The sequence below is a fragment of the Cervus elaphus genome, chromosome 26 (genome assembly GCF_910594005.1).
Source record: "Cervus elaphus chromosome 26, mCerEla1.1, whole genome shotgun sequence".
NCBI classification, from domain to species: domain Eukaryota; kingdom Metazoa; phylum Chordata; class Mammalia; order Artiodactyla; family Cervidae; genus Cervus; species Cervus elaphus.
The window spans coordinates 9,395,535-9,420,397 of NC_057840.1; the positions used below are offsets into that span (position 1 = coordinate 9,395,535).

General features: G+C 40.9%; 1 long non-coding RNA gene and 1 pseudogene across 1 annotated transcript in view; both read right to left on the minus strand.

The window, feature by feature from the left end:
- LOC122684184 overlaps nucleotides 1-24,863 on the minus strand; it is a 193,482-nt pseudogene that overhangs the window by 26,228 nt on the left and 142,391 nt on the right.
- Nucleotides 12,112-24,863, minus strand: part of LOC122684185 — a 64,818-nt gene continuing 52,066 nt past the window's right edge. The window contains exon 3 of the long non-coding RNA XR_006337946.1: nucleotides 12,112-12,328. This is a non-coding gene — a long non-coding RNA (uncharacterized LOC122684185). The remainder of the gene's footprint in view (nucleotides 12,329-24,863) is intronic.

Below are 24,863 nucleotides of genomic sequence, written 5' to 3' on the forward strand. Positions count from 1 at the left end.
AAAAAATTAAACCATTCTAAGTGCTTTTCTGTATCTTCCTATAATACACAAAACAAAAACAGTTTTCAATCTTTTTCTCAGGGGGGGAAAACACTGTCTTACCGTCCGTTTCAGATTTGCTCCGGAAAATTGTGCTTGCCCTTGGGTGGTCAAAAGGGTTTGATTCCAAAGCTAAGTCTGCACAGGAAAAAGAAAAAGGTGTGACAATTTAGTTGAGTAGAAAAAGACATGACTTTTAAAACAGCTACACGCTGATTTTAATCAAGTTTAATAGTCTTAAGAAGAGCGTTTAGTAATGACAAGAAGGAAACTGTAGTAAAGGCAACAATACAAAAATTCTATTGGGAAACAGAAAAATTGTAGAAATTCTCCATATATGTGGAATAAAACCAGGGCTATGTCTTAGGCTTTTTTTTTTTTTTTAACTTGCACTTAATCTATGCCACTTTTAGGCAAATCATGTATGTGATTCCCCTCCTACATATTGATTAAAAATTCAGTCACCTCTCTTTAAGCTGATATTACTAGCACATTTCAAGAAGTCTCAAGAAGCAAGTTATGCTGTAGTCACTTACTATCAGATACCAGATCAATCAAATATGCTATAACCAAATGAGCTGCTTTTGGCAAACGTTCTTCAGACAATCTAATGGCTAATTCCAACTACACTCAACAAACCAACTCATTTAGTTGGCTGCCGTTTATCTAGGGGCTATTCATCATGGCAGATTTAAGAGGATTACATAAGAGTTCAATGTTCTGATCCATAGGAACACTTCCAGGATAGTGAGTTTTAACTTTGCCCTCTATTTCCAAAGCTAAACTCTCACTTCTTCCTTTCATGCTGCATGATTAATAGAGGGCTTCAGTAACAGTATTTCCTGGAGCACATCAAAGGGCTGCTTGAAAAAAATTTTGCCCATACCTACATAAAAAAGGTGGGTCTGCTGGCAGTTCACCTTGCACCAAGGTGGGACAGTCTTCTATTTAGGCAGAAATATCAAGCAAGCACAGGCTGCCATGCTGGACAGTAAGGTTGTTGTTTAAAACAAACGTAAAAGCCCTATGGGCAGTTACTTAGTGAAGTCCACCTCAAACCAATTAAACAATCTTTTAAGAAACTGGACCAAGATTTTTAAAGAGCAACAGTTAAGGCAGCATTTCCCAAACCACATAATAATTGGCCTATTTTTAAAGGGGACTTTGGTGGTCAACGTGATTTACACATTATCGCTGAGAATCAAAAGAATATACACATTGATATATTAAAAACTAACCATGTGTTCCCCATCCCGTATGGCAAAAACTACTACAATATTGTAAAGTAATTACCCTCCAACTAATAAAAATAAATGAAAAAATAAATAAAAACTAACCAGTCCCATAGTGAATTCTGTCTGACCCAGCATTTAACAAATGTTATCTACCTAGAAGCCTTTTCTTCCCCAAAGAAAGAATTTTGCATGAACAGTAATTTGGGACTTCCTGGTTTAATGGGAATTTAATTGTTACTGCCAGCACTAGAAATTTACATAGCTAAACCGACTGCTTTGTTCTTCGTGAAAATTCCTTCACTGCATTTGGAGTTTATTAAGCTGTTTTTGGAGAAAATATTCTACTCAACAGTTTTATGTAAAAGACCCATAAAATTATTTTAAAGTTTTTTCCCCCCTACAGATTTGAAAAGTGGGACACTGGGAAAATAAATTATTTCAGTTATACACAAAGTTGACAGGCACAGACTTTCGACCTAAGGCTTCTGAAAGGATTCATGACTACTTACTTGTACCAGAAAGTAAACAGACTACACTGGAATCTAAAAAATAAGCAGAAATGCTTGCAAAGTAGCCATATTTTTCATCAGGGTTTATGGAATGGCAAAATTTAACAAGAGTCAATGGAAGTCCAGGGAAAATAAGTGTCAGGATCAAAGAGAAGCAAGCTTTAACATACACACACACACACACACCCCTGCCAAACACACACACACACACACACACACACACACCCCTGCCAAACCAGGGTGTGTTACAGGTATGCTATGATGTGCTACTACGGATCTATATATAGAAATCAAGAAGGCTGGGATAAAAGAAATGACAACATGCAGGAAAAAAGTAAACTTGCCCAAGTGATCAGAAAAGAGCTGGCACTCCCCCTACCCTACCCTAGAGGTTTCAAGGGTGGGCACATGACCCAGAACTGACTGACAGATCACAGCTTTCCTGGAACTTTCCAAGAAGCAGAAGAAGGCAGAGGGGTGCCCTAGGACCCTTAGCTAGTCTGGGGCTGCTGGACACTCCTCTTGCCATCATGAGGGGAAAGGCTTTTCAGGAGAGATCAATAGAGGACAGCAGAACTGAGATAGGCTGTGAGGTCATTGAACTCCTGGGTCAAGTACTGCTTAATTTACTCATTCAACTCCAGTTATATAAAAGTCAATATATATATTTTTTAATTTAAGCTATTCTGAGACATTTTCTCAAACTTGCAACTGAAAGAGACCTGGTTAACCAGCAGTACTGATGATCACAATGAAGGTGGGGAAAGGTAAAAGTCACTTGCTCATTCCTTTAACAAATGTCATGAACAAAAATTTGCATGAGCCAAAATGACCCTATTTAAAAATTAACCCACAGACTTACAACCCTTACTTTTAGTTGTTTTCCTTATACATTAGAAAAAGCTCTAATTAGTGTATAATTTATGTCTTCTTGTTACTAACAACCCTTCTACATCTCACTGTTGCATATTTACTGTTTAATGAATACACAACAGTCCATCAAGCGTTATTCCTGTGCTGGACTTAGCCAATCCCCTATTGCTGGGGTTTAGGTACTTACAACGTTCTATTCTTTGATGAGGAAACTTTTCATCTATAGTTATACAGCTTTTTAAATAAATAATGGTTTTATCTCCTTAGCAAAGATCTTCAAAAGTGGGATGTCTAAGCCAAAAGGTTAGATCATTTTCATGGCTCAAGGTACAGTGCTAAACTGCTTCCTGAAGAAGGTGGGGCCACATTAATGTATAATACTACCAATCATGACAGTTTTAGTTCCGACCCCTGCTCTGTACAGTTGAGAGGCGGGGGGGAAGTTCTACTAATATAAATAAGGAACAGCACTGTAGATCTAATCTGTATTTCTTTCGATTACACAGTTTTTACTACTTTCCCATAATTATCAGCATCATTTCCACTTTGGTGAGCTGCCTATCATTCATACATACTAAACATACCAGGGCCTTACTGCTGTCAATTTGCATGAGGTTTTCAGAAAATATTAATCTTCTGTTTACAGCCTATATAACAATTTTCTATACAACTTGCACTTTTTGCCAGTGAAAACTACATCACTATTTTATAACAGACTTGACAGGTAAGCCATTAGACAGTAAACTCATACATACACACAATATTTCTGCACACTCCATTAACTGTTTTGCCAAGAGTCTAAGGAGACGATGAAAAAAACCTACCGTACTCTTCACTGTCACAAAGGTAAGACTGTCAACTCTGAAGCAAAGCATTACCACCCACACTTCCCCTCATCCCCTCTCCCACAAGCACACACAGTAATGTTAGAGGTATTTTGAGAAATTACTGTGCATTTTATATGTGAATTCTTCCTAAAATTACTTCTCTAGCAATCTTTAAGAATGTTTTAACCCAGGAGAAATATTCTTGAGCTTATGATTAGGGGTTATCATTAAAGTTATATTTTAAGACCCATCACTTTTATATTACCAATTTAAATTGCAACTTATTTGACAGCATGATAGACTTATGTGGAAAAAGGATGGCTAAAAAAATTTAAGTTGGGGTCTTAATATAAACACTCCCAGGAGGAAACCTGTAAAATACCAGGTCACTGAACATTACTTTTCCTCCAACCTAACATTCTATCAATCGTGAGATCCATCTCAATTGCAGATGTTAAAAATATGAAAATAAAGGCCACTTAGGACAAACAAGATGCATTACTGAAGCCTAAAAGTGTTAAAATTATGCTGTCAAACTGTCAATAAATGATTTTTCCCTGTCAAAATATCAGAGAGAGGGTAGTGACTAAGAAATCATCTGACAGGAGGAGACTAATGCCAACATACTGACTTCAGTTCAGTTCAGTTCAGTGGAGTCCGACTCTTTGCGACCCCATGAATCGCAGCACGCCAGGCCTCCCTGTCCATCACCAACTCCCGGAGTCCACCCAAACCCATGTCCATTGTGCCGGTGATTCCATCCAACCATCTCATCCGCTGTCGTCCCCTTCTCTGCCTGCCCTCAATCTTTCCCAGCATCAGGGTCTTTTCAAATGAGTCAGCTCTCTGCATCAGGTGGCCAGAGTATTGGAGTTTCACCTTCAACATCAGTCCTTCCAATGAACATCCAGGACTCATCTCCTTTAGGATGGACTGGTTGGATCTCCTTGCAGTTCAAGGGACTCTCAGGAGTCTTCTCCAACACCACAGTTCAAAAGCATCAATTCTTTGGCACTCAGCTTTCTGTATAGTCCAACTCTCACATCCATACATGACCACTGAAAAACCATGGCCTTGACTAGATGGACCTTTTGTCTCTGCTTTTTAGTATGCTGTCTAGGTTGGTCATAACTTTTCTTCTAAGGAGCAAGCGTCTTTTAATTTCATGGCTGCAATCACCATCCACAGTGATTTTGGAGCCCAGAAAAATAAAGTCAGCCACTGTTTCCACATCTATTTGCCATGAAGTGATGGGACTGTATGCAATGATCTTGGTTTTCTCAATGTTGAGCTTTAAGCCAACTTTTTCACTCTCCTCTTTCACTTTCACCTTCATCAAGAGGCTCTTTAGTTCTTTTTCACTTAATATATTGCAATTAAACAGGACTGTCAGCATTTTCTGGGCCAACTTCTGGGCTCCAGTTTACTTAAAGGTTTACTCCATTTACTGAACTGCCCTATCACCCCTAGTAGTACAGTATATTAGTTTTATGGCTAATATTACATTTCATGTCTTACAGTCATCCGGTGATTTCATCTGAGTCCACACTTCACACCCTAGCCAAGCGGTTCTTGCCAGCAGATGCTGACCTGGGCTGTCTCACCGGAGGGCACACAGCATGCTCCTGCAACCCCCTCAACTGACCTGCTTCCCCAGTTTCTGACCAACCTGGCTTCCAAACTGCTTCTCAACTTGCCTCTAACTTGGTTCTCAGTCCTGCCTTACCTTAATCCTCAATCAAATGCTGTAATGATGATGACCAAGAGATGAAAGACAGGTAAGTATACCTGGATTTATGTATTTCTAAGGAGTACTTAGCTCGGGCTTCTTGGACTTTTAGGAACCTTTCTGGGTTGCAAGCTATGGTGATTTCATTTCACATCATACAATGTTACTGTTTTAACTCTTCAAGTTTTATTGCTTTAATACCCTAAAAATAAACAATTTTTCTAAAAGGGGCGAGAAAAAAGGTAGTATTTCAAAGCAGAGCACAAAATGACATCAATAAATTTTATCCCTATATGTCATGTACATGGAATTTACAGTCCTGATCTATCAAGGTTTTAAAAATGAGTAAAACCTTGGACAATTCTATACCTCAGAGAAGAATCCCTACACTGCCTAACTCAGAACACGATAAGAATCAAATGAAATTCAAGAGCAATCCATACACTATAGCTTCACAGAGTTACACAAGCCCCTTCACCATGACAAGGCTGCAATCCATGAGGGGATATACTATATAAAGCATAATAAATGACACATCACAGCTTTCACAAATTAACTCAAAAGCCAAAAGTGAACATTTAGCATTTCATAGGAAAACTGATGTCCACTTATCACCCTCAGCCAAATAACATCTTAAGTAGATAGTGCTTTGTTGTTGTTCAGTCACTAAGTTGTGTCTGACTTTGCAACTCCATGGACTGCAGCACGCCAGGCTTCCCAGTCCTACAGGATTCTGTTTGTGCAAACTCATGTCATTGAGTCAGGCCACCCACTAAAGGAAAGAGGATAAGAGTACCCAAGGGCAAGCATTTCTCCTAGTGTTCTTCCTTTTTCTTCTTTAATAAGCAAATACATATCATTTCTCCTGCTTCTGTCATGGAGATTGGTGTATATTTTCTCCCCATTTTTTTTCAGGTTAACATCCCCTGCAGATGAAGTCATTAACAGTGGAGAGAGCTCCTTCACAGCTCCCTAATTCTTCAGTGTCTGGATGTGCTAGTTTACCAGTCCCTTACTGGACATCTGAATTATTTCCAGTATTTTGCTACTGAAGATAATGCAACATATGCAGCCTATACCTTCAGAATAAATTCCTTTAGTAGGATCTCTGGATTAAGTGAGACTGTGCCAACTTCCCCTTCAAGGGTTGACCAATCTCCCATTTTTACCAGCAATATATGAATGTAACTTTCCTCAGTATCACCAAAGAATGCAGTGCCGAGTTTCTGAATTTTCTCCCAACACAAGCTACAGTAGTTGTATTTTCATTTCTCTTATGTGTGAGGATACGCTTAAAAGCCATCCGCATTTCTTTTTCTGTGACTTATCCCATTCATATTGTTGTTAGCCTACTTTTAGATTCACTCAGTTTCTTCAAGTCAGCCTATTTTAGGCCCTTCTTAATGTTGCTTTTTTGTTCAAACCACTGTTGGCTCTCAGCTGAGTGACTACACCAGCCTCCTAGCTTGTCTCCCTGCTTCATTCTACCCCTGCCCACGTGAGAGTAGCGAGTAGCTCGTCTGATCTCCCTCCCCTCTCCCCACGTCTCCTTCCCCTTCTTTAAGAATTATCACCATTCCCTTGCATATAACCTTTCAATGGTTTCCCATTACAATTAGACTAAAATCCGTATTTTTTCTTGTCAAGGTCTACTAGACACAAGGCCTTAACCCCCTGATATTCCTCCTGGCATTCTTTCACTCAGCTGCAGCCACCCTCTTTCTGTCCTCTGCCTACACCGAGCATATTTCCTTCTGAGGACCTCACAGGGCTCCCCTTCACTCCTAGGATGCTCACTGTCACTTAAGGAGACCACCCCCAGTAACACTGCCCCCTCCCCAGTCCATGACCATCCTTTTCTTTCTTCTCAGTGTTTCGCTACTTGACATTATTCCTGTGTCAACAGGCCCCAGGGACCTCTAGGAAGTAAAGACCAGAGTTAGGGTTTGGGTTTTGTCAGTATAACCTCTGTTTGTCCTGCCCCTAAATCGTGCCCAATAATCATCCATTTCAGTGTACCCCAAATCATTTATGCTTCTCCCAATTTTCCTTCATCATCTAAGATTTCTTCTAATGCTGTCCTTTGATGGGTCTGTCACCCAAGACCAGCATTAATTTCAGATCTCTTCGAGCGGTAGTTTAGTTACTCAGACTCAAAGACACCGACAGGTTACCAAGACCCACAAAAACCTAAGAGAGGAAATCTACTGTTCAGTGACAAATCAATGGTAACTTTAATTTGGGGACAGAACATTTAATGTTAAAATACCTTAACTACAAAATGACTCACCCTATGAATTTAATTAAGTCGAAAGACAAAGCCACAAGACCAGAATTCTGCAGGGAAGTACGATACATCACTTTTTATGTCTGTGCCCAGATTAAAGCAATATAATGAGATTATAAAAGACAACCATAAAGGGTGTGTAAATGAATGATGCTCCAACCATTAAACAGGTGGTAAAAAGCAGACTGCACAGCTACATGCAGCTGCGTGGAAATACATCCTGGGGCACGCTTCAGGTGTCAGCACGGTTCCAGGAGCTTCCCGTCTTCACTTTACAAGAGAAAGTTACAATGTGGCACACAAAGAACGATCTCATACAATAAACACAACATTCTGTTTATTCGTATACAAAAGGTTCAGGAAGAACCAACACCAAAATATTAATGAAAATTCTGGATATTCTGAGTATGAGTGAATGACTTTTTAGTATTTTGCAAATCTTTTACCCCAAATGTTTACTGGTATCAAAAAAGTAAAAAAAAAAAAAAAAAAAAGTGTTTATAATAGCTACTGAAAGGAGGAAAAACCTGTTGCTCAGAGGTTTTCCCCCATTACGTTGTCAATTCCTTCCCTACCCGCTCCTTGGAGGATGGAAGGAAGGAATCACTTGAGAGAGCAGCTTGCACCAGAGAATGAGCAAAGTTCCTAAGAGGAGAATATAAAGGCTGTTTGAAAAGCTGATGCATAATAATAAAATCAGATAATAGGACCTTAGCATCTTATTTTCTATTATTGACAGTAACATCAGTTACATTAGATACACTGTTAAAGGCAAGATAGCCACAAAATTCTTTTGAGTCTATCTGATATTTATACTAGGTTCGTAGGAGTTAACTGAAACAGCTTGAAGAAATCATGTTCTTCTCAAAGGTTTCTGAAGAAAAACACACAGCATCATTTATGTTTGGTTTTGTCTAAGTAACCAAATAATTCTTCATTGCAGAAAAGCCAAAATGTTTTATATCAATGCAGGTATTTCTCAGTTTCCAGGGAAACTGATATAAAATTGTCTGAAATAAAAACATTAAGAGCAAACTTCCAATGTGCTTGCACTTTACATTCGTGTTCTGACCTCGTATCTATGGAAACTTAATAATAGGCAAATGCTGAAATTGAGGTTTCTCTCATCACTTTATTGAATGCCAAAAAAGAGAGACAAATTTAAGTAAAATTTTCACAATCATGTCAAACATAAAAAGGTAAATTCTGTGCTCATGAACCCTCTTTTTCTAGTTCCCGGCTCAGCACTCCCCCTCACTAAATGCTTCGTACCTTACCTGCCCCCTTACCGGTTTCTCCTAATGTCCCTCTGTCCAGGGCATTCTCGGCTTCAATTTGAGTCAGCAGAACAAACTCTTTAAAATATACCAACATGTTTACCTGACTGGTAAATTGAGGCTATTTCACGACTTCTTTTATTCCTATCCATTGTAAGAAATGTACAGACACAGAATGCAGAGGTATGTGTTGCTTCTGAGTTGTGAACAATAAACTCAAATGGAAATAACCAAACTGAAGTTGAGTTAGGCCTATCTTATGGATAAATTATAAAATAAAAAGTGCATTCCAAACTTTTTTTTAAGCACCCAACAACTGAATTTGGTGTATCTACCATTCTCAAGTCTGTCTCTTCTGTTCAGTAGCTATGTTACACAGTTATTTCAGAGCTCTAAGTCTTGGCTTCTTCATTGGCATCACAGGGAGAATATTCACAGGCCTTATTTATAGATGGAAGGGTCAGGTGAAATACACCCGAAAATATGTTGTAAATCGTAAAAGAATCATACAGAAGTCCAATTTTGGTCTCCCTACACTAGCCTACTACTGTTTTTTAAAATCACTTAGAGGCTTACCTTATAGCAACAAGCTGAGCAGTTTTCACAGGTATGCACAAGCTTTGTTTTTAAAGCTACAATTAATTTACATTAATTTGTGCTTTCACAGTATCTGAGTATTCTGAAAAGGGAGTACTTTCCACTTACAAAGCCATGTCCATCATATGGGTGAGTTCACAGGCTTACCTATTCTAACTTTGAAAGAAATTAAGTAAACCCAAATAAAATTTAAATAGAAGAGCTATAAGACATATCCTCTATGAAATAAAGAAATACTCTCTGGCATTTAAATGAAACAAGTGGGCCAGTGGGGCTTTAACATCTTTACGGCACAATGTTTTCTACTTTAAAGAACACAGTCTTGATTAATGAGCCACAGTGTTATCCAGAATCTTTTTTTTTTAGAACCTAGAGCCGTCCAGTCTCAAAATTCTAGAGGAAAAAAAAAAAATCAAACATTTCCTCTCCTCTCTCTCCTCTTCTCCATGACAACCCACCCCCACCCCCAGCCACTTCGTCTTCAGAATTTTCCCTGAACGTTATAAAAGTTGACTAGGATTCCACGGGCAGGAGGGGGTTGGAAGGAGAGGTAGCCATGGAGACAACTTTCCTGCAGGATCTGCCATCTCAACTGCCAAATCTTTGCATTACAAATTACAGTCTGAATTTCTCTTTTCTCCTTTGAAACTTTTGACCAACAGTCTCAGGAACCACCCCCAATCCTCCCTTAGAAGAGGCAACATGCAAGTGAAGTTGGTTAAAGCTGGGGAGCTGAAGACATTTTTGTGTCAAAGTGGGAATCTTAATCTGAGCTCCGTGGGATCGTCTTTGGGTAAAAACAACAACAACAAAACTATTCCCTGCAGCCGTTGCAGTAACGTTTCACACCGTTCAGTTATTTTAAGACCCCCTCTAACCTTTTTCTTTCTTATCGTTTTCAAATTATAGTTAGAATAAGGTCGCTTCAATCAGGACAACTCTAGACAGAATATTACTTAACGCCACACTAACTCTGTCGATAGCAGTTTTGATTTTAAATAACAAACCCTAAAATCTGTCTTAATTGTCCCGAGTATCAACTATCCTAACGAGTGGAAGTGTATCTAGATCCTTACCTCGTTCCTTCTCTTAGGTACCACCTGAATAGGTAAGGATTGGAAGATGGGATGGATATCGCCGAAGTTGGGAGTATTTAAGTTTTCATTGAGAAAAGAGAGAATACATCAGAAAGTCTTTACAAAGTCCCACAAGATGTTAAATAGAATCACGAACAGGAGCCACAGACTTGAGGGTCTTGGGTCGGGTTGCGAAAAGGGAATGAGGAAGAATTGGGCGTTCGGGTAGAGAAGAGGGAGAAAGACTGGCCGGACGCGACGGAGAAAGAATAAGGGGTGGGGACGCCAGGCAGGGCCAGCCTCCGTCCTTGGTGCCCAGCCCCGAGAGAGCCAACTCCAGGCAGGAAGGAGCCCTAGGCGGCGGCTTCCTCCCGGGGGACCTGGGGGTCGGCGGAGGCCAGAGGTAAGCCCGAGAGCAGACGGGGCCGGCCCCGCGAGGGGCGAGGCGCGCCGGCCGCTTCCTTACCTTCGGGCATCTCCCGGTCGCTGATGTGCTGCAGGTGGTGGCCTTCACCCGCTCGGAAATCCAACTCGGTGGGTTCCACGGCAGCCGGCGCCGGTGCTACGGCCACCGGGTCTCCGGCCGCCGCCTCGTAGACCTCAGACTCGGAGTCTGGCGCAGGCCCCACGCGCCGGTTGGCACTGAGGCACACGCAACAGCTCAACGTGTTCCCCATGGGGCGCCTCCGCTCGGCCCCGGACTCCGCCAAGCTCAGAGACCGCCCCCTCCCCCAACAATGGAGCGGCGGGCACCGGCAGACCCGGGCTATGCCGGGGCTGCGCCGCACAGGTAGACGCGGCCTCGCCTGCCTCTCTCCTGTCCGCCACGCCGCCGGGGCCGGAGCAGGGCTCCGGCCCGGCCGCACCCCCGCTGTCTCGCCGCCGCCGCCTCCCCGGAGTCAGCTAGTCAGTGAAGGCTGCGACCAGCCGGGCTTATTTAAAAGGGGTGGGGACCCGACAAGCGCTGAGACGCACAGCCACTGCCGGGAGAGAGCGCGGTCGGAGCTCCTCCTCCTTCCGCCGCCGCCTCCAGACTGAAAGCCGCTCGCCTGGCTGGCCCTTGCCAACCGGAATGCGTCCTTCGGTCACCTGGTTACGACGGACCAATCACACACAGAGGTTCCTCCCCGCGCCCGCCTCAGAGAGCAGGCACGTGACTCACAATGCCCCGCCCCCACCCTGCGACTGCCCCGCCCCTCGAGTGGCGCGCCCCGGACTCTTGTTTCCATTCCTCGTGCGGCACTCGGAGCTTTCCGTGTCCTTCGGGAAGCATTGCGGGAGTTTGTGAATCGAAGCTAGAGAGTCAGTGGACCCTATAGAAGGCTTGTTAGTAAAGAGTCAGTTCCGTTAAGCAACTCGGTTTCACCGGGTCTGACAGCTGACTCATTTGATGCATTCCTCAATGAACTTAGTTACACCCGAATTGTTGACAGCTTTTGTAACTAAATGCTCCTCTCAAATTGACTTCGAAAGAGTGTTAGTTTCCGCCTTCAGTTTAACCATAGCAACCCCCCGGGTCCTCAATAAAGAGCTGTGTCTGTGTCTTGAATGAGACTCCAGGACACGTCACCCCTCCGCTTCCTCCTCGGTAAATTAGGGACCGAACGCCTCCCTCCCAACTCTGAAACGCTGGGATTCAGCAACTCGGTTTTCTTGCTGTTTCTCTCTTCCACGGCACGAGTCTCCAGGTTTCCCTACTTTCACCGGTAACATAAAGCATAAAGCACGATTTTCTCATACAAAACTGAAGAGTCGCAAAGTGAAGTACCGCGGTTTTGATTTAATGAAGGTGATGGTAAAGATATGTTCCCAAGGTCACATGATTGCTCAGGGGTATGGCCAGGATTTGGTCTCCGATCGTTTGGATCCGCAAAGGCACCTTATTGTGATTATCAGAAAAGAAAGGTAGAAGTCAAATTTGATTGGAAGTGGCATAGGATTTTCTCTAAGGGAGAACAATTTTTTGAAGTGGATTTTAAAATTCTTTCCCTTCCTTCAACATTGGTTAGTCCCTCCTACTTTCTAGGCACTGTGTTCCTGCAATAGCCCTGCCCTCGATGAGCTCCGTCAGGCACAGGAGAAAACAAAGGCTTAGAAAGTCCAGTTGTCTGAGGTCACTCACACTGCTGCCAAGTACTTGAACCTGAAATTCAAACCCAGATCTGTCTAACCCCAAAGTAGGTTCTGGGGTAAAGAGCTTGATTTTTTTTCCCCCCAGAAACATGAAAGCCTTTGAATGTTGTGACGTTAAGGAGTCACAATCAGGTGGTTTCTAGTGAGGACACTATGGACAATAAGGAGGATTGATGAAAGAAACAAGAGCAATGAAGAGACTTTTTATTCATCTAAGAGCGGAGTGAGAGTTTAAACTAAAGGCAGTGGCAGAGACTGGTGTGGTGGGAAAGGATTTGAGGTCATTTGGTGACTAGATACGGAGCAAGAGGGGGAAAAGAGAGGCAAAAATGGCTACTAGGGTTCTGACTGAGGGAACTAGGGAGAGCACAGTGACTTTTTCCTAGACAGTGCAGAAAGAGGAAGAGGTTTGAGGAGGAAGATCATTTGGGGCTCTGTTAATGAGAGCATGGAATTAGAGCTCTCCAGTTGAAAGTTAGATGTAAACTTCTGTAGGCCAAGTCCATTTTGTGATATCCCATCTTATGTTTTTGAAAATAACACATACTAAATCAATTTTAAAATGTAGTTGGGGAAATCCCCTAACGCTGTGCTGACAGTTAAGACTATGATATTTTTCATGGAGCAAATTGGAATCTATGGTTTTAGTAAATGACATGTCCTATGTAAACTAAAACTGTTAAATGAGAACAATATTAAAATTGTCATTGGAGTACGTACAAAGTAGTTGAAGCCATGGGTGTAGAGGTAATTGCCTCGAGAAGACATGTATAATAAGGAAAGGGATGAAGGGAGGAAGAGAGGGAACTTCACAAATAGGGAAATTTAAATGGCGTTCAAGTAAACCTGCCAAAGGGAGAAGTGGAAATCAAGGGACCTGTGTATTAACCAGAAGTGGCTGATCAGCTGAGTTCCATGAGGGTAGAAATCACATCTGCTCTTTTCTGGAACAGAGCACCTAGCACAGTACCTGGCCAGTAGAAGCTCTAATTTGTAATTCCCCAAACAGAGTCCAGTGTTGTCCAGAGGGCAGGAAAGTTACAAGTACCACTGACTGTGGTACATGGGTAACTGAGGATGGGTGCAAACTGGAAGGCAAGCAGTGAGTAAAAGAAAGAAATAGGCGGTGATAAAGTGGAGACAAGGATTTTCTTCCCAAACATTTGACTGAGAAGAGAGGTGTGCCAGTCATTAGAAGGAAATGTGCAGTTAATGATTTTTTAAGATGGAAAAAAAATGTGAGTATATTTATATGCTAAAGGGTATGAGCCGATGGAGAAAAAACGAGTTTGAGGTTAGAGGAGATGGGAAAATTGACAGAGCAAGGTCCTCAAGAAGGCAGAAGTGGATGTCCTCCAGGGCAGACATAGATTAGCTTTGGATTGAGAGAAAAGCAAGGAAGGAAACAGGACCTGGGTGACAGATGCCTGTTCTGGGTCTGTCAGAATAGAGACATTTCTGATAGAGAAGATGTTTAAGAAGAGCTCATCTGATGACCTCTATTTTTCTCTGTTATAATAGGCTTCTGTTTGGAAAGCTACTCCAGGAAAGTGAGGATAATGTGTAAAGAAGTTTAAACACTAGAAAAGCTTGATATACCTAATAAAAAGAAAATGATAGCTTCCCTCAAGGTGACTTGGACAAAAAAGTGTGTGTGATTTCCAAGATGATCTATGTATAAAATAATTTGCCCTGTGGCCATATCATAAGTCCATATTTTTTTGCAAATGAAATCATATTAGTCCAGAGTTTATTTGCTCAAAACTACTAGGGAAACAGTAGGATCTAGTTTAAATTGCTGTCAAAAAAGCAGGAATTCACTTCAATTTTAATTCTGAAGCTACCTTGTTGCTGATGTTATATTGGTGGGGTCAGGTCAGCAAATAAATCAAATCTTTAACTAGGAAAATAAGACTTCTATTTTCATAGGTATATTTGTTTCCTGTGGCTGCTATAACAAATTACCACAAGCATGGTGCTTTAAAATAGCAGAAATTGATCTTCTCATAGTTCTAGAGGCCAAAAGTCTGAAATCAGTAGCAGTGTGCCAAAATCAAAGGCACTGTGTTGGCAGTGTCCTCCTTCCTCCAGAGGCTCTAGGGGAGAATCCGTTCCTTGCCTCTTCCAGCTCCAAGTATCTGCCAGCATTCTTCGAATTGTCGCCATGTCACTCGAGTCTTCCAGGCCAGCATCTTCAAATTTCTCTTTGCCAGGTCTTCACATCACCTTTTCCATTGTGTATTTCTGATTCACCTTTCCCTAGTTCTCAAATATACATGTGATTGCATTTCTAGCCCCTAGATTATAATCCAGGAAAATCTCCATCACTTTTTTATATAAAGCAACATGTACAGATACTCAGGACCAGGATGTGAATAATGTTTGAGGGTCCCCTCCCAAACTACACAACAATAGGGAATGTTAGATAAAGCAGGGTAGGGAACTGGAAAGAACAAAAATTCTCCAGAAAACCAGGGTCAGGCCCTTGCTTTGTTACAACCGATCTGTATTTCCTAGGCAAAGTCACCTCTTCAAGGCTCACATTTATCATCTATAATACAGATGTGTAAGATGTTGGGTTTAGGAAAATAGATGCTCCCTAGAAAGAGATGGGAATACCAGATCACCTGACTTGCCTCTTGAGAAACCTATACGCAGGTCAGGAAGCAACAGTTAGAACTGGACATGGAACAACACACTGGTTCCAAATAGGAAAAGGAGTAAGTCAAGGCTGTATATTGTCACCCTGCTTATTTAACTTATATGTAGAGTACACCATGAGAAATGCTGGGCTGGAAGAAGCACAAGCTGGAATCAAGATCGCCAGGAGAAATATCAATAACCTCAGATATGCAGATGACACCACCCTTATGGCAGAAAGTGAAGAAGAACTAACAGCCTCTTGATGAAAGTGAAAGAGGAGAGTGAAAAAGTTGGCTTAAAGCTCAACATTCAGAAAACTAACATCATGGCATCCAGTCCCATCACTTCATGGCAAATAGATGGGGAAACAGTGGAAACAGTGGCTGACTTTATTTTTCTGGGCTCCAAAATCACTGCAGATGGTGACTGCAGCCATGAAATTAAAAGACGCTTACTCCTTGGAAGGAAAGTTATGACCAACCTAGATAGCATATTAAAAAGCAGACACATTACTTTGCCAACAAAGGTCCGTCTGGTCAAGGCTATGGTTTTTCCAGTGGTCATGTATGGATGTGAGAGTTGGACTGTGAAGAAAGCTGAGCACCGAAGAATTGATGCTTTTGAACTGTGGTGTTGGAGAAGACTCTTGAGAGTCCCTTAGACTGCAAGGAGATGCAACCAGTCCATCCTAAAGGAGATCGGTCCTGGGTGTTCATTGGAAGTACTGATGCTGAAGCTGAAACTCCAATACTTCGGCCACCTCATGCGAAGTGTTGACTCATTGGAAAAGACCCTGATGCTGGGAGGGATTGGGGGCAGGAGAAAAAGGGGACGACACAGGATGAGATGGTTGGATGGCATCACCGACTTGATGGACATGGGTTTGAGTGGACTCCAGGAGTTGGTGATGGACAGCCTGGCGTGCTGCGATTCATGGGGTCGCAGAGAGTTGGGACACAACTGAGCGACTGAACTGAACTGAAGGTTCCTTTTAAGGGCTTCCCTGGTGGCTCAGTTGGTAATGAATCTGCTTGCAATGCAGGAGACTTCCTATAACACAAGAAACCCAGATTTGATCCTTAGGTCAGAAAGATCCCCTGGAGAAGGAAATGGCAACCCACTCCAGTATTCTTGCCTGGAAAATCCCAAGGACAGAGGAACCTGGTGGGCTACAGTTCATGGGGTCGCAAGAATTGGACATGATTTAGCAATTAAACCACCACCAAGGTTTCTTTCAGCTTCAAAATTATATTAGATATAGATAGCAGAACTGTCATATTTATCCTTCATTCTCTAAGGGAAGATAAACAGTGAGAAAGAGAGGCTGACAGACATGTTTTACATACCTTTCTAGCAACCAGAAAGGTACCAGAATAGTGGAACTAAGTCTCCAGCCCACATCTCAAACCCTACAAGACCATAAAGACAGCTCCCTTTGTTTGTATTCAGAGCTTAAAAGCAACATTTAGAACTAATTCTGTGTTCCAAAGACACTGATTTCAGGAAGTCCTGACCCCTAGGGAAAAAAATATATCTTCTATTGTAAATCGATGAATTGCCTTTCTGGCTGAGAAGCCAAATTTTAGAGGTTTCCTTAGGCTTGACCAATATGACATGACCTAATAAAATATAGTTTCTTAGTGCCCACTGATTTGTGTTACCTGCTGAGGTTTATCCTGAAATAGCCTAGAACTTATTTTATTTAAAAACATTTACTCAATGTAAATAATAACAACAACAACAATAAGGGTGTCTCACATGCGCTGAAGACTTACTCAATGTCGGCACAAGGCTAACTACATGAATTGTTTCACATGTCCTCCGTAATTTTCCATTGAAATAAGTTCCTGTTCAACAAATCATCATGGAACGCTTGCTGTGCGCCAGGCATGTAATTTACGCTGGGAATATAAGGGTGAGCAAAGGAACTTAATGTCTAAAAGAGGAGACAAATATTTAAGCAAGTATCACAGAAAGAAATGTACCATTAACAGCTGCGTTAAATGCTACATATCCAAAGAAAGCACCTGGTGCTACTGTACTCATTGCAAAGATAAATCACTTTAAAAGAAATGATGTGAACTGTTCCAAGTCACAACTGAAGTAAGAAGAAAAGTCCAGCTTTTGGTCGAGAACTATTGACTTGGAACCCCTTGAGAACTCTGGGTCTGCTATGCCTTGACCCACGCCTGATTGCTTGATCATTATTTGAAGATCTATACGCTTGTCTTTTCTGTTGGCAATTATTAAGTGGACATTTCCCACCTTGACTACTTGGCTCCATAGTTTAGTTTTATTGACTCTTCTGAACATTCCTCATATGTGAAAATTCTACAAAGAACCCTCAAGTCATTTCTGGAGTCTCTGACACTGACTTGTTATCTCATTCTATTAAGAGTTTGATTCCAGGGCCACTTCTGAAAAGTGAAAGTGTGTACTCAGTAAATTCCTGAAGCTGACAAAAACCCTTTGGCTATTATTCAAAAATGTCTACTACAGTGAACTAAAGTGGTAAGTTATTTCCGCACTCACACACGACCCCTGCCTTCAAAGTAGAGCACCAAACTATGTTTACCACTGGGTCTAAAACCATTTCCCCTTGAAGATAATATGGAATAATTTGATAATGATGGCGGCCTGGAAAGCTATGTTGACACAAATCTATTTAAATCTGCTACGCTTTAAGAAAGTTATTTTAACTGACCCCAATTGTATGCAATAAATTCCTTGTATAGGATTTTGTAATTAAACTTCACACACTATTAACTAGAAATGGTATTAGTAAATACAGTCTTTCCTCTTATATTAACACAGCTACACTTAGGGTGAACTCTCTCTAAGTTTATCCCCTACAGTATAGTCATTTTTTCATATATAAGCAATATATTTTATGTGGGCAATGCCAGAAAAAGCCAAAATTCATCATGCATTTTATAGTTCCTATAGGTAAATATAAGCAGAAATGTTGACTGTACAACTAGTTTAATTTTTTAAAAAACCTAGTTTCAAATCTTTCTTTCCATTTGCATCCAAGATTATAATACAAATTAGTTATTTTTTAAAATTGACTTTTTGAAAACATTTTTATAATTTGAACTAATGGCAAAAAATGACTTAAAAGAGGTATTTTTTTCCCCTTAATAAAGAAGCAATTTTGAAGAGCTTTCCTCTGAGCAGCTCACTGGCAAACTAGTCAAGGAGTGACCCTGAGACTTATATTATCACCATTACATACTCAAAAGCAAGGACCCTGATCAAGTAAACAGCACAATTCAAACTGAAACACCAACCAAACCACTTTCCAGTCCCATTAAAATTGGTGACAAATGCCATTTAACCCCAAAGACCTGCTCTTCCATTCGTCCCTCCTCCCCTCCTTAACCTGTGAGAGCAGAAGATTCCTGAGAAATCATTTTCATTCTGCCTAGATCTGGTCAGCCCTACTTTAGAAATCCTTAAGTAAATACTTATAATCCCTGTTCTATTCAAGTGATCAGTCAAAGAGGACATGACATATTCTCTTACATGCCAAAGAGCTGTTTCCTTTCCTAATTAGGGGAGAACACTGCAAATGATAGTTCTAAATAAATGTATAATGTAATCTACTGATAATGACAATGTAAATATTATGGCAATTAGGGAAACAAATGTACATATATTTGAATATTCCTCAGAGGCTGAAATCCTTCCATGGTAAATCTTTGGCAGAAAAACTCTCTGGTGGGTGGGTTCCGCTGAGGAAGTGGGGTGTTCGACTTGGCTTCTGGCTCAGGCTCTAGGAGATGATTTGAGGAGGGAGATTCCAAGAGAAGGAGCCACTTGCAGTAAATTACCTTTCAGGAGAGAATTAGGAATCCCTGTTCTCATGGTTTCAAATCCTGGGTGGGGTAAGACTAGATGTCCCCTTGGCAAGAGGTGTTGAGGAACAGAAGACAGACAGTTTGCAGGGATCTGGGCAATCTGTCTTTCTGAGCAGAGCCCTACTTCAGAGTTCACATATACATGGTAACCAGAGATCAAAAGCATTGTTTCACTGTGAGAACATTTTTCTCCAGATAAGGTGGTACTTCTTCATAAAGCATTCATAAGAAGAAAAAAAATATGAAAGACTATACTATGAATTACAACATCTGCACTGATATTATGCAAGTCCTACTTAATTTTAGGCCATGTTTATCTAGTCTTAGTCTTCCCACCATTAAAAAGGGATTGCACCATTCCCTCACACCATATATAAAAGTAACACAAAATAGTTTACAGATTTAAATGTAAGAATGGAGCCCATAAAACTCCTAGGAGACAACATAGGCAGACCACTGTTTAACAAATTGTAGCAACATTTTTTTTAATAAGTCTCCTAAGGCAAAAGAAACAAATGCAAAAATAAACAAATGGGGCCTAATCAGACTTACAGGCTTTTGCACAGCAAAGGAAACCACTGACAAAACAAAAAGGCAATCTATGGAATGGGGACAAATATTTGCAAATGATGGGACTGACAAGAGGCTAATATTTAAAATATACAAAGAGCTCATATAACTCAATATAAAAAAAAACCCCAAACAACCCAATCAAAAAATGGTCAGAATATCTAAATATACATTTTTCTGAAGAAAATATACAGATGGCTAATAGGCATATGAAAAGATATTCAACACAACTAGTTAATAGAGAAATGCAAATCAAAGACAACAATGAGATATCACCTCACACCTATTAATGGTTAGCATTCAAAAACAACAAATGTTGGAAAGGATGCAGAGAAAAGGGAACCCTCCTACACAGCTGGTGGGAATATAAATTTGTACAGCCTTGTGGCTCAGCTGGTAAAGAATCTGTCTGCAATGCGGGAGACCTGGGTTTGATCCCTGGGTTAAGACTCCTTGGAGAAGGGAAAGGCTACCCACTCCACTATTCCAGTCTGGAGAACTCCACGGACTGTATAGTCCATGGGGTTGCAAAGAGTCGGACATGACTGAGTGATTTGGGCTTCCCTGATAGCTCAGTTGGTAAAGAATCCACCTGCAATGCAGGAGACCCTGGTTCGATTCCTCGATCCAGAAGATCCGCTGGAGAAGGGACAGGTTATCCAATCCAGTATTCCTGAGCTTCCCTTGTGGTTCAGCTGGTAAAGAATCCACCTGCAATGCAGGAGACCTGGGTTCAATCCCTGGGTTGGGAAGATCCCTTGGAGGAGGGATCCACTCCAGTATTCCCGCCTGGAGAATTCTCATGGACTGTATAGTCCAAGGGGGCACAAAGAGTCAGACACAAGTGAGCCACTTTCACTTTCACAGCCACTATGGAAAACAGTGTGGAGGTTCCTCAAAAAACTAGAAATAGAGATCCTATACGATCTATGGATCATATATGACCCAGCTTTCTATTCCTGGGTATATATGTAGAAAAACACTAATTTGAAATTATACATACACCTTAATGGTCATAGCAGCATTATTTATAATAGCTAAGACATGGATACAACCTAAATGTCCATCAACAGAGGATAGGGTTAAGATGTAACACACACACACACACACACACACACACACACACATACACACAGAAATATTACTCAGCCATAAAAAAGAATTAAATTCTGCCATCTGGAGCAACATGAACGGACCTAGAGAATATTATGCTTAGAAAATTAAGTCAGTCAGAGAAAGACAATACCATATAATATCACTTATATGTGGAAATCTAAAAAAAACTAAAACCACAAATGAAGGTATATGCAAAACAGAAACAAAATCACAGATATAGAAAATAAACTTGTGGTTACCAAAGAATAAAGTAAAGGCAGGAGGGACAAATTAGAGGTATAAGATTAAGAGATACAAACCAACACGAGAAACAAGGATGTGCTGCATGGTGGTTTAGTCACAAAGTTGTGTCTGACTCTTGCAACTCCGTGGACTGTAGCCTGCCATGCTTCTCTTGTCCGTGGGATTCTCCAGGCAAGAATACTGGGGTGGGTTGCCATTTCCTTCTCCAAGGGATCTTCCTGATCCAGAAATTGAACCCAGGTCTCCTGCATTGCAGGCAGATTCTTAACCGATTGAGCTACGAGGGAAGCCCCTATATACTGCATGCCAAAGAGGATTATAGCTCTTATTTTATAATAAACTATCAGTTCAGTCGCTCAGTCGTGTCTGACTCTTTGTGACCCCATGAAAAGCAGCACACCAGGCCTCCCTGTCCATCACCAACTCCCAGAGTCCACCCAAACCCATGTCCATTGAGTCAGTGATGCCATCCAATCAACTCATCCTCTGTAGTCCCCTTTTCCTCCTGCCCCCAATCTTTCCCAGCATCAGGGTTGTTTCAAATGAGTCAGCTCTTCACATCAGGTGGCCAAAGTACTGGAGTTTCAGCTTCAGCATCAGTACTTCCAATGAACACCCAGGACCGATCTCCTTTAGGATGGACTGGTTGGATCTCCTTGCAGTCCAAGGGACTCTCAAGAGTCTTCTCCAACACCACAGTTCAAAAGCATCAATTCTTCGGTGCTCAGCTTTCTTCACAGTCCAACTCTCACATCCATACATGACCACTGGAAAAACCATAGCCTTGACCAGACGGACCTTTGTTGGCAAAGTAATGTCTCTGCTTTTTAATATGCTATCTAGGTTGGTCATAACTTTCCTTCCAAGGAGTAAGCGTCTTTTAATTTCATGGCTGCAGTCACCATCTGCAGTGATTTTGGAGCCCAGAAAAATAAAGTCAGCCACTGTTTCCCTGTCTATTTGTCATGAAGTGATGAGACTGGATGCCATGATGTTAGTTTTCTGAATGTTGAGCTTTAAGCCAATTTTTTCACTCTCCTCTTTCATCAAGAGGCTGTTAGTTCTTCTTCACTTTCTGCCCTAAGGGTGATGTCATCTGCGTATCTGAGGTTAATAACCTATGATAGAGTGTAATCTGCACAGATATTGAATCACTATGCTGTATACCTGAAACTAATATAGTATTGTAAATCAACTACTCTTCAATTTAAAAAATAAATAAGTAAATAAAAATTTTAAAAAGGGATTGTGCTATATCCCTTCTAGTTCCTTTATGCTCTATCTTAAGGCAGTTAAAAAAAAAGACAGTTAACATCTAAGTAATATACTTCAACTGTTAGATTGACTATTTCTTGATTACAGAATTAATAAGTTATCATTATAATGCAAACATGAATGACTAAATGACAAAACTCCTATTTTTTATCATTAATTTTCTCGTATCTATATATGTGCACACACACACATACACATATATAGGCTATGATAAATATACATATTTGAATCCTGCTTCTGTGACCTTGCAACTATGAACATTTCCTCATATCATTAAAAAATTTGTGAAAATATGGCTTGTAGTGATGTATGATATTCCATTATGTGGATGAATTGTGATATATTTAATGTACCTATCATGAGATATATACAGAGTTTCTAACATCAATAATCTCTTATAAAAATGTTCATCTCTGTTGTGTTTGAGGCTCGCTCTCTCTCTCATGGTTGACTCAAATGCTAACACTGGCAAGTCAGGAATAAAGAGTTTTGAATGCCTGCCTAGTGCTTGCTAGCCATGTGATCTCTGTGGATGTTTAACTTTTGAGAATCTCAGATTCTGGATCTACCAAATGGGGCCCACAAGCCGTATCTTTCATGGCCATAGTCAAGGTGTGTTTATATGTATGTCAAATGTCTGCAATACAGAAGCCTCCTAGTAAGAATCAGATGCTTTCTCCTCCTATCTCTTTTTGTCTTAATCCAGGAGTCCAAACTGCCTGTGATTAGATTTCAGGATTTCTGTAACAATTCCTGGAATTGTGTACAAACTTCTGTATGCTCAGATGTTTTTCAGGGGGAAAAACTCCCATAAGCATTAAGAAGCATTGCAAATCTCATTCCTCCTCCATATCTTTCCATTTTGCCACAGTGCAGTAGGACTGGCATTGACCTTGTCCCTAAGGGCTGCCTCATTGGCCCTGATTTCTCTCTGAAGGTTTCCCTCATCTGTTGGGGAGCTAACTCTACAACATGAACCTAGCCTGACATACAGTTTCTATGCTGACATTCCAAGGCACTCAGCCTCCATTTCTTGGCACACAATGAGTATTCAATCACTCAACTGATGTAACTTGTTGCTGATATTATTATATACTTGATGAAATTTTCAGGAGAGGTCCATGCATCTTAAATTAAATGACTAGCTTGACCATGGAAGGTATGGTACATATGAATGGACACCTCCCTCCTCCTGTCTGTCTTTATCTCTGTCTCTCTCTCTTTCTCAACTCAGACCTATAGGGATTGAACCAAATTCTGAAGTTCCCTTTATCCTAAGAAGGTTTATAAATTTATCAAATGAGTCCAGAGATTACAATTTCTTTTACCTCATAGAAAAGGATGTGCGCAGGGGAGAGGGATTTGGCAAGGCAAACATCAATATACAATGTTAAAATGGGATGATGGTCCATCTGTCTTGAACAACCCCAACCACAAGCTGACTGGCAAAGGAGAACTTCTGAGATTTAGACACCAAGGGATTATCTTTTAATGGGCTGTCACAGGGTTCTGTGGTATGAAATTAAACATTTACTCACAGGTCAGCCACTACTTACACTAGACATTCTGCAGCGTGAACTCCCTGGCACAATTACCAATGTGTGGCTTTACCAAGACAAGTTTTGGGGCTTTTCTCTCCTACTTCTGTTAGAATATAAGTAGTGGTACACACTTACTTCCTTTAGCTACAAAATTTAATACTGTACTTGGAATTCTGTAGATTTAAAAACCGTTTCTTTTTAACATAAGGAATTGTGAGTTGAGCGCAAATAAAATATGCAACAAAATAAAACAAATAATGACTTCAACACAGTTTAACTTTGAATGAAAACTTTCCAGAACATTTATCTGAAAAAGGACTATTTTCCTGCTTCCATGTGTCAAATACTTCTCTATTTCCTCACAACTGTATTCTGGACAGGATGACAAAATATAACTAGAAGACTCCCCACTACTCTCTCTACCTTAACTATTATGTGATAAAGGATGGACTGGAATTCAAAAGCTATTGTTTGTTAGGATTAACGGCTGCTGGATTCGTTGAAAGAATACTTCTAAAATTACATGGATGGACAAACAACCTGAATAGAGAAATGAGCAAACTTTCCCTAGAGCTTCCTTGGCTGGCTGAATCACTGAATGGCAGCTGACAAGGTTTTCAATAATGCCAAGTCAGCTGGTTCTATAACGCTGTGTGCCCCAAACATAATTAAAAGTGTTAACAAGTTTGTAGCCTTTATCAGAACATATCCCCCTTGCATACCTTCAGTGACCTGGTCACAGCTACTAGAGACAAATCTCTTGTTTTACTTTATGTACTAAGGTCACTGTACCCTAGGGAACTTCCTTGACTGTATCATGCCCGAATCCGGAAGACTCCAAAATCTACCCAGATGAATTGTATAGGCTTGCTCCAACAGCATCCCTTGCCTTTATTGGGCTTCCCTGGGGCCTTAGATGTTAAAGAATCTGCTTGAAATGTAGGGGACCCAGGTTTGATCCCTGGGTTGGGAAGATACCCTGGAGAAGGGAATGACTACCCACTCCAGTATTCTTGCCTGATTCCATGGACAG